Source organism: Callithrix jacchus, chromosome 2, assembly GCF_049354715.1.
Source record: "Callithrix jacchus isolate 240 chromosome 2, calJac240_pri, whole genome shotgun sequence".
NCBI classification, from domain to species: Eukaryota; Metazoa; Chordata; class Mammalia; order Primates; family Cebidae; genus Callithrix; species Callithrix jacchus.
The window spans coordinates 32503712-32513912 of record NC_133503.1 but is presented as its reverse complement, the minus strand read 5'-3'; the positions used below and the strand labels follow the sequence as shown (position 1 = coordinate 32513912).

Here is a 10201-nt window from a genome sequence, read left to right as displayed (position 1 = left end):
TACTGCACAGATGCAAGTGGCGCGTCGTGAGCCTGGCGCAGGCGCAGATGTGGCTCCTCATCTTGTAAATTGTACCTTGTGCTGATTTCCAGTATGTTTTCTAAGTATCCGCTTTTAGTTGCCGTGTTTGGGTGTTCTTTTTGTTTGTTTGTTTTACGACAATGCCTTCTAGGGGAAGAGTGTCGCTGGGCTGGGCAGTGGAGAATCACCTTTGGCACCATCGTGCGATCTCAAGCACCTTACCAGTGGTAATACTGGCGTAACCATTTAAGTTCCCACAATGTGCTAAATTTGACAGATTATCTCAGTTAAGCCCGCAGCTTTATGAGGTAGATATTACCCCTCGTTTTCTACAGAGAAAAACAAACCCCAAAGAAAAAAAGTGTCCCGTCCAAGTGCTAGAACTAGAATTTAATGCAGTCTGATTCTAGAGTCCAAGCTGTTTGCATGTGTTTTTAATAATAATGTTTTGTAAAGCTGATGGCTATTCATTATTCAAAAATTTAAGCAATCAGAAATAGTAATGGCTAACATTTAGTAAGCACTGATGAATCCTGGTAACTGTTACATGAATCATGTGCTTTTGAGCCCATCTTTTCTGGCCTGTTTGAGGACTTGGCTCTAACTGTTCTTTTCTTGCATCTTCAGTTTTTTCTTCTCTATTGGATCTTCTCTGTCAGCTCATAAACATACTGCCATGATTGTCATAAAAATCATTTCATGATTTCATTTTAAAAAAAATACCTCCTTGACCCCAATCAGCAACCATCCCATTTGTTTTCTTCTCTTTATAACAAAATTTCTGGCGGGAAAAAAGTTTGTGTTCATTATCTTCATTTTCTTACTTTTTGTTCTTTTTTTGGTTTTCTTCTCCCACTTTAACCAGGATTTTGTCCCCACCAATACCATGAAGTGGCTCTTGTTAGGTTTACCAGTAGTAATTCGTACCTTGCAAAACTCGGTAGTCAATATTTAGTCCTCACTTATGGTGACATTTGACAGATTTGCTTGCTCTCGTTGGGTCCTTATGTCTGGGATGCCACACTCTCCTTGTCCTCCTTTTCTTAATTTCCTTTGCAGACTACAATTTTGCCTGAGCTAAGCCAGACTCAAAGGGTTGATCTGAGCTTTAAGATTGGCAGCAAGTTGCTCACGGTGGATCTGGGGCTCTAATTAACCAGATGCTCATTCATTTGTAATCACACCCGTGTTCTTGGATAAATGAAACAAATGCCATTTTCCCTGTCATTTAACAAAGATTCCTTAACTAAGGAGCCAGGAAAAGATTGTTCTAGCATAGGCCAGTTATGACTGGCTGCAATTAGGTAATCTAAAGTTGATCTGAACTTATTTTTTCTCTTTTGTTACAAGAGAAGATAGACCCTACATTATTAATGTTTCTTCCTATTTTATTTTAAAAATATAACATATTTTAAACTATTAATTGAGTGGCTGCAATGTGTTAGGCATAGTGGAGGAATTCAGAGATGTGGTAAACTCGACTTATTGCCTAGAAGATGGCCACAATACAGTAAGAGATTTACAAAAAGCAAATAGAACTTACAGGGCTGTAACTGCTGTGTGCCCCACACTAATGGAGTTGTGTGAAGGGAGAGGTCTATTTTTGTCTGGATGTTCCTTGAAAACTTCCCAGGGCATGTGACACTTCAAGCAGGGCCTTGAAGGATGGCAGAGCTAAGAAGGGGTGCAGTCAGCGGGAGGGGACATCATTAGTAAAGTTGTAGCGCCTACCTGTATCATAATTAAGGTCATTCTTTAGGGATGGCCTGAATACCCGGCTGCCAATACCACTACTGGACACTAGATGTCATAAGTGAAATGAATTCTAGATAGGCTCTACTTTTAAGATAACTTACGTGGAACTTCTGATTTGCAGTACCATGCAGATCTCTGCTTAGGCAGGGTCCACATACCATGGCATGAATACCAAAGGTCAGGAAAAAGAAAAAAAACACAATGACTTGTATCTGTTATTTTCCATTTACATAAGGAGAGATGGGACTTGGGCTCCTCACACAGTAGTGGATTCACCAAGCATAGGATGGAAGTTTAGATTCTGGGAAACAACACCCATCCCACAATTCTGTGCCTCTCAATTACAGTTCCTAATATTATAGCTGTTCAAAACTGGGATAGACTGCTGTAGTGAGCCTGTTGTCATTTCTTCATTGTGGCTGTTACAGAAGAAACGGAAGAATTGGTTATCAGAAATGTTGTAGAAGGGACTGTTATGTTGTTTTGAAAGCTGCATATATTTTGACAGGAACTTATTGAATGATCATTTGTTTTAGGCAATACAGATGAATAGACTCTGTATTAAATGAACTTAGAGTTTAGTGGAAGAGACATGTACCAAACAATAAACAGTAAATCCTTACTTAGAGGATGACTTAGACTTTCTTGTTCCTTCACATTATTAAGTAGAACTGCAAGATAGTCTTTATTGGGATCAAGCAAAAACAAGCTCAGGACTCTTGAGACACAGAGTCTGCAAATAAGAATGAGATTAAGAGGATAGACCAGAATATGAAGTTCTGGAAGTTACACTCAAGGTTGTGGTCACTGAAACTTGGGGGATGGCCGAGATCAAGAAAAAAAAAAAAAAACTTTGAGAGAGAACAGAGGGGCTGTGTGCAGGACTTTTGGGATTGTCGCAATCCATGACACAGGAGGAGAATATGATCCAACAAGAAAAACGAGCCATATGAGAAGAGATCAGGAAATTGGGTTGTCACAACTCCCGCTGTGATAATTAGATATCAGAATGAATCATTGTACCAGGCAGGTGGATTTGACTGTTTAATACTATTAATGATAATGAAACCCAGTCTGCAATCTCTCCTATATCAACAGTGTATAGTGCCAGCTTGTATTCTGAATGAGCCTTGTTGCTATACTATTTTTTCTCTAAATAGGGGAGTCTTCTCTCAGACAAAGGGTGCACCATCCCAATATAGTGGAGATTTATCAGCTAACATCTTAGCATGAATTCCTTCCTCCTTTTCCCACCAAGAGAATTCTGATTATTCTTTTGTGTAATTCTTATTTTCTAAATTTTCAGCCATATGAATTCTTCAACATTGATGCTACCTTTCATCTCTAGGATATCCATCACCCTGGTTACAGTAATTGGTTGAAAGACGTGCATGTGATAGAATCTAAGCCAATGAGATTTTTCACTGGGATGGCTTGAAAAAATGGATTTTGTTAACTGCTTCTGTTATGGTCTTAATTGTGTCCTCATCTCCGTTGTTGCCCCCCCCGCCACATATTCATATGTGGAAGCCCTAATTTCCAATGTGACTACAGGGCCCTTTAGGTTAAATGAGGTCAAAGGGTGAGGCCTTAATTGATAGAGCTACCATCCTTATAAGAAGAAGAGACATCAGAGATAGATCTACTTCCTCTTTCTCTCTCCTTCTCTTTCCCCCACTCCTCCCCAAATGTACACAGTTAAAGGTCACATGAGGACACAGTGATAAGGAGGCTGTCTGCAACCCAGTGAGAGAGGCCTCACCAGGAACCAACCTTAGTCTTAGACTCCCAGCCTCCAGCACTGTGAGAAACTGTCTGTTATTTAAACCACCCAGTCAGTGGTACATTTGCCTGAGCGGATTAATACACCCTCTGTACTTGAACTTTATAACCCAAAGCTTCCAGCTGCCAGCTTGGGTTCATGAAGGACAAATCTGCTTGAAAGAGAGGGAGCAAAGAGTCTTGGTCATGCAATTTGAGCCCTGTATCAAGCCTCTTATGAAGCTAAAGCTATCCCTGGACTGTTCAGTTTTTGTTCCAATCACTCAGGCTCACTTTGAGTTTTCTGCTGTTTGCAATATAAAGGCTTTTTTTTTTTTTCTTTTTGAGATGGTGTCTTGCTCTGTTGCCCAAGCTAGAATGCATTGGCGTGATTTTGCCTCACTACAACCTCTGCCTTCTGGGCTTAAGCAATTCTTCTGCTTCAGCCTCCCAAGTAGCTGGGATTACAGGTGGCTGCAACCACGTCTGGCTAATTTTTGTCTTTTTAGTAGAGATGGGGTTTTGCCATATTGGCTAGGCTGGTCTTGAACTCCTGACCTCAAATGATTTGCCTGTCTCGGCCTCCCAAAGTGCTGGGATTAAAGGAGTGAGCCACCACAGCCACCCAACAACATAAAGGGTTCTAACCAATACACATAGTAATATTTGTGCCTGATCTTGAGTAGACTCATTCACCTGTGATGTTTAACCTGACAAGTTCCCATTCTACATTTAAGCTTAAACAGAAAGTTGCTAACTTCCAGAGATTAGATCTAGCTTCTTTGAGAAAAATGCCTTAATTGAATGAAAAGAAAATATTATCCTAAATAAAGGGGCTTAATGGTTTATGGAGGAAAATAAAGACTCAAATCAGCTTGTGTGGAACCCCTTTCCTGGTTCCATTTCAGATTACCACCATACCATCTCTAAACTAACTTCTTCAGGTGATTTTAGCACCTAAGCCAATTAGAATTAAGACTGGATGTTTATATCAGTTATAATTTTTACTTGCTAAGAAGTACATTCACTCTGGTTAGTTTAAGATATACATGTATACTAAAAATGAGAGTCCTAACTTTTGCAACCATTTAGGACTGTAGTTGCTATAGACCCCTCCTTTTTAGCATCTATTACATACTCCTTATATTTTTTGACAGCCCCTCAACTACTTGGGGGCTCTTCATCCAGTAAAGCAATCCAAAGCTTCACTGTCCAATAAGACATATTCATTAGCCATTATTTAGATTACTCACTATTCTGTTGGCACAAATTCATTTGGCCCAAGTCATAGAGGGATAGGATAAAACTTAGGATCTTTTTCTGTCTCTGAGGGCTTGAAACTGTGACATGCTACTTTTATGTTTGTATCTCAATTCAGTTGAAACAGGTGGTTGCTGATCTTGTAATGTTTAGTTTAATGTATTTTGTTTCTAGGAAAAACAGTTTGGGATTGCCCAGGGCAAACAATAGACATGAAAATTGATGATCCGCATCCCCAGGTAAGCAACTGGATACACCTGTTCAGAAATACCAGCCCAAAACCGACTTCCTGCCTGTTGCCACTAGGTGACAGTCTTTGCAAATATTTTGTTTGAAGGAACCCTCTTTCTGTTACAGAAATTAGATTCTGTTGGGAAATGTTTCTTTGCTAGTTTCAGTTAGATTTGCCAAGTGCACATATTTGTTATAATCTATGCTCTTAGTCATTTGAGATCATAGTTATTTCTCATCTGGAACACTCTTTTCCTCCCTTTATTTAATTACTTGTCTCATCCTGTTCTTTGGAGAGGTCCTATAACTAATAGTTAAGCATAAAATACATGTTCTGGAGTCAGCATCTTGGTTTAATCGCAGGCTCTGTTGCTTCCTAGATGTGTCTACCTTTGACAGGCCACTTTCTCTTTTTAAGTCTCAGTTTCCCTATGCACAAAATGGCAAAATCAAAGTATCTAAGTCAATAGACCATCGCTAACACTGTTAAAGCACTGTTAGCATAATGTTAGTAAATGGGAGCTGTTAAGAGCACTGTCTTAGCTTAAATGTCTCCCTCCAGGACTCTTTTTCTGAGTCCAGGGCACATCCCCTATATACAATTCATAACACCCTGTGCTTATTCTTCAGGCCACTTACAATAGCTTGTAAGTGTATTTGTGTAATTTATATCTGCCACCTTCACTAAACTGTCTCCCAGCAAGTACCCTAGTGCCTGAAACATGCCAGGTGCTAAAGTTAAGTTTGATGAATGAATGAAAAAATGCATACTCAAATCACCAGTATTAAATGAAATTCTTTGATTTAAATGGGAAATCTAAGAGCTCTTTTATATCTTTTAGAGATCAAAGTAGCTTGTAGAAGGTTATTCTTAATTCTGAGTGAAAAACGCTAACCTTTTATTAATCAGTTTACATGAAATCAATTAAATGTTCTTGAGTGTACCAGTATGCCAAATAACTGGTTTGGGGTATTTGATGCCCTCTGCAAGTTTAATTGCTTCATTCACTTATGACAGTGTAGGTGTTCCTCACTTGCACCAGTGTTTCTTCACCAAGAATTTATTTATTGATATAGTATCTGTAATTCAAACATTTTTAAATGTACTTGGGAACATGGTATGTAAAATAACTCTGTTGAAGAGGACTCTAAAGTAAAGAATCCTTGGCTAAAGTAAATGCTGACTTTTTTGTAAATACTCAATTTCATGTATTAAATTCTCTTAAAGGAAGAGCTACCCTTGATGAACTTAAAGCTTTAAAACACGTATTTCCTAATATTTTTTTCATGTCATAGACAGATTTATTCATATCCTTCAAAACAAATCTGGCCCATGTTGCTCTATCAATATTTCAAACTAGAAAATATTAAAAACAGTGTATAATTTCAGGAATCCTTAAAGTCCTTTAGTTATGAAATGATCAACTGAGTGGGTAAGAAAGTCCAAAAGCACAGTCACAAAAATGTTAGATACTTGATTTTAAAAAATAATTTTATGTTTCCAAAGTTTTCTCAAAATATGAAGAATAAGAAGGTTTTGTGGACTTGAAATACCCTGGACAGACAGCAAAACCTCCTTTTCTTCCTACCATGGTGATAAAACTTGAGGCTGCCCTGATAGTAGATGTGTTCCTTTCTTTATATTAACCATTGCTCTTCTGGTCTGTTTACCTCTCCACTAACTGGCAAGAAGCTGGGACTCTGGCTTCATCACAAATGAATCTCATCAACTCACCCATGACATCATACTGCTAGTAATATTTGGCCATTTCTTGATAAATTGTTTAGTCATGTGAAATACTTCCCTAAACTGAAGTTCTGGAACTCATCAGGTATCTTCTCTGACAGTCATATCTTCCTTTGGCTCTCAGATTACCCAGGCAGCTGGGGTAAAGCCCATATCCTCCCACAAAGCATGCTTCTTTGGAAATTCATATCTATTGGCTTTGGCACTCAAGTAATGTTCTTGCATTCTCTGTCAAGTCAGGGCTGAATAATCTCTTGAGGGTGAGTAACCTTTTACGTGTTGGAGGACTAACAGTTCTAGGGATCAGTGTGCATTTAGCAATTTGTAAGAAAGGTCAGCATCCCGTATGATGACATTTGTTTTAGCAAGGGGCAGATTATTCTCTTCCTTCTTTGACTTAGTCTGGAGGTTGGCATCACACTCTTCTTGTCAAGCCATCAGTTTGTGCAGTCTTGATATACAAATGAAGTATGGCTTCTGAGTTCCATGGGTGTGTAATCATTATTATTATATGTGATTGAAGGCAGGGAGTTATAGAAGGGTCTTGGGTGACTGTCATTCTCCCATCTATAAAACTCCTGGCAAAAGGATTAATAAGCATCCTATAAACAGAGCTAGAGTTAAGTTCCTGAAAACAACATCCCATTCTTAAGGTGTAAATCTTGAAGTCAGCAAGGGAAAAACAGGTTTAAAAAGCAACATCTAATTTGTTTTTCAATATGATTGGAAGGTCAGATTTCATTCCTACTCCCACAGAAGTAATTAGAGCTGCTCTCATCTTAAGAAACAGAGGTATGTTAGGGTGACACAGTGTTTTCCACACTTTATTCTGTATTAGAAACCTCTGAGGAAGTTTTACAACTCCTGATAGGCCCAGGCTGTACCTAGCACTAATTTGAACCAGAACGTCTCAGGCGGGTGCCAGGTGTCAGTGATTTTCAAAAATCCTTGGGTGAGTCCAATGTGCAGCAAAATTTAGGAACCTTGTGTTGAAACAATCATACATTCTCTACCACACTTCAGCTTTTCTTCATTGCCTCTTTAGCTCAGTGCGTCTTAACCTGACTGCTCTTCAAAATCAAGGAGCATCTTTAAAAAATTCCATTCTGATTCATTAGGTCTAGGGCAGGGTGCACGCATCAGAAACATTTAGCTGTTTTCCAAGTAATTCTAGTGTGCAGCCAAGGTGTAGAATCTCTGGACTAGCCGATCTCATAAAGAGGCACATAAGGTGGATCGTTTGGCATTTTTTCTGGCAGTTAAGAGCTTCATACATTTTAAAAATTCCTCTTCACTAGCGTCGTTGAATGAATTTTTTTCTGCAATGCACTGGGCTGTAAAGTGCAACAATTTTTCTGAATCTGTTCATAGCAGAGTTACCTGATGAAATACAGGATTTGATTTGAGTTAAATTTGATTTGAGCTGAAATGAATATTTTTAGTATAAGTATGCCCATGTGATCTATGGAATTATAATACATATTGTTTGCTGTTATTTGAAATTCAAATTTAACTTGCACCTTGTAATTTTATTTGCTACATCTGGTAACACTAATCGTGGGAGAGCATGGCTTATTCTTGGGAAAGTCAGCAGCTGAGTTCAGGTTGAGGAGATCCCTTGAATCTTCAGGGTTTGTGGCCTTTTAGCACTTACCTCCCTTGCTGCAAAGGTGGTAAATAAAGAGCGATCAGCAGTTTGGGAATCAAAAACTTCTAAAATCCCCTGGGGAGCCAAGAAGACTCAGGAAGGGTTTACTATGCAAGAACTAGGATATGGAAAAAGGTGAAGACCTGAATCTTGAGTATGGGTGTTGGTTCCAGGAACCCCTGTGCTCTCTAAGGGACCACCATTTTCCACTTTGAATTTTTTTGATGATTTCAAGTGCCCCAGACTTGCTTCCATACTCGCCTCCCCACCTCATATTTTTTTACACGTTATTTTTTCTTCTTACTCTATCTGAATGTCAGATGCTTGCTGCCTTGGCTGAAATTGAGAGAGTTTCCAGTGGACCTGTTCTCATACTTCAGTGAGTCTGAACTAATGGAAACTTTGAAAGTCCTTTGCAGTGTTGTAAGAACCCCCTAATCTCAGGAGGCTTCCCAAGCAGTCTGGATGTCTTTCTGCCTCAGTCTCCAAGGACTGTTCACCACCAGCTGATTCCTGAAATTTCCTTCCTTCCCACCATGCCAAATAGACCTCAAACCGTAAATAAAAGTCGTGGGTGGGTGTATTTCTTAGCCAACAGCAGATTCTCTAAAAAGGGAAAAGGAGTGAGATTTCACGATAATTCCCAGAAAGCAGGTGTTATAATGATTTTACCAAATTGGAGCCTGACATTTTGATGAATAACTCCTGAGCACCCCTCTTAATTTACCCCATGGAGGAGATAGGCAAACAGGTAATATGTCAAATCCCCTTTGCTGGTCCAAGTTTACTAATGGACGGAGGTGAAACAGGTGATGCATATTAACTTTTAACCTGTTAACACTGATTTTTTTTCACTAAGCATTAGGTACTTAAAAGAGAAATGGACACTGGCAGAAAGGAGACAAGACAAAGGGTGACAGGAAGGGGCTGGAAACTGGCCTGCATCATGGAACATATTTGCAAGCCAGCTGGGCCCACTTTGCACAGATGTTTTTATGGGAACAAGAGGGAGGGAAAGTGTGCTAGTGTTAGATGCATTAGCACAGCAGTGGGATATCTTTGTTAGCGTTGTTCCTCCTTTCTCACTGTGGCTGGACAAGGGTGAGGGCATGGTCAGAGGCTTTGGGATAATTTTATTGTCCAACCTAAATTCAAGAAAATTACATTGATAATAAGGCTTTTTACCAAGTTCATTTAAAAATGGTTAGTCTGTTTTTTAGGATGTCAACTCTGAAAAGCAAAGAGTTGCATTTTTATTTGCCTATGGAAAAAGCAATCCAATCATCATCAGCTATTTGGAGAAAATATATTCAAAATTTATCTCCTTAGGCATAAATGTGGTTGTTTTGTTACAGTATAGGTTTAGTCTTCCCCTCCACAGATGATTGGTTTGGTCCGTCACTGTTTGGTGTTTCAGTTGCATGTCTATGCAGCATGTGTTCCAGAAAATGGAAGAAGTCAGTTTTTCTGTATATGTTGTAGGTTTGCAAATTACTGGCCCACCATTGTGCTGTTTGGCCCACACACAGTGCAGAAGAGAAAAATACATATATTTGATCCAAAGTTAGAAAATTGGGAATTCACACACACACACACACACACACACACACCCATAATGTGGAGTTCCAGCATATTTTCAAAAATTAGATTTGGCTATTTTGTGCCCATACTCCTCATGTCAACAATCCACTAGTTCTTTGGATCTTATACTGGGTATGCTTTTTCCAGCTCACCAAGGCCTCTGTCACTTTATCATTTGGTTTTCTTGAAAGGGCCAG

General features: G+C 39.1%; 1 long non-coding RNA gene across 7 annotated transcripts in view; it reads left to right on the top strand.

The window, feature by feature from the left end:
* The window catches only part of LOC118151662 (uncharacterized), a 288187-nt gene that overhangs the window by 369 nt on the left and 277617 nt on the right, over window positions 1-10201 (top strand). For 5 of the 7 annotated variants that reach the window (XR_013530818.1, XR_013530820.1, XR_013530816.1 and 2 more), the window contains exon 2: window positions 4972-5036. This is a non-coding gene — a long non-coding RNA (uncharacterized LOC118151662). Of the gene's footprint in view, window positions 1-39; window positions 92-4971; window positions 5037-10201 lie in introns of those variants that run through there. The other 2 variants (XR_013530815.1, XR_013530817.1) reach the window with 1 other exon arrangement.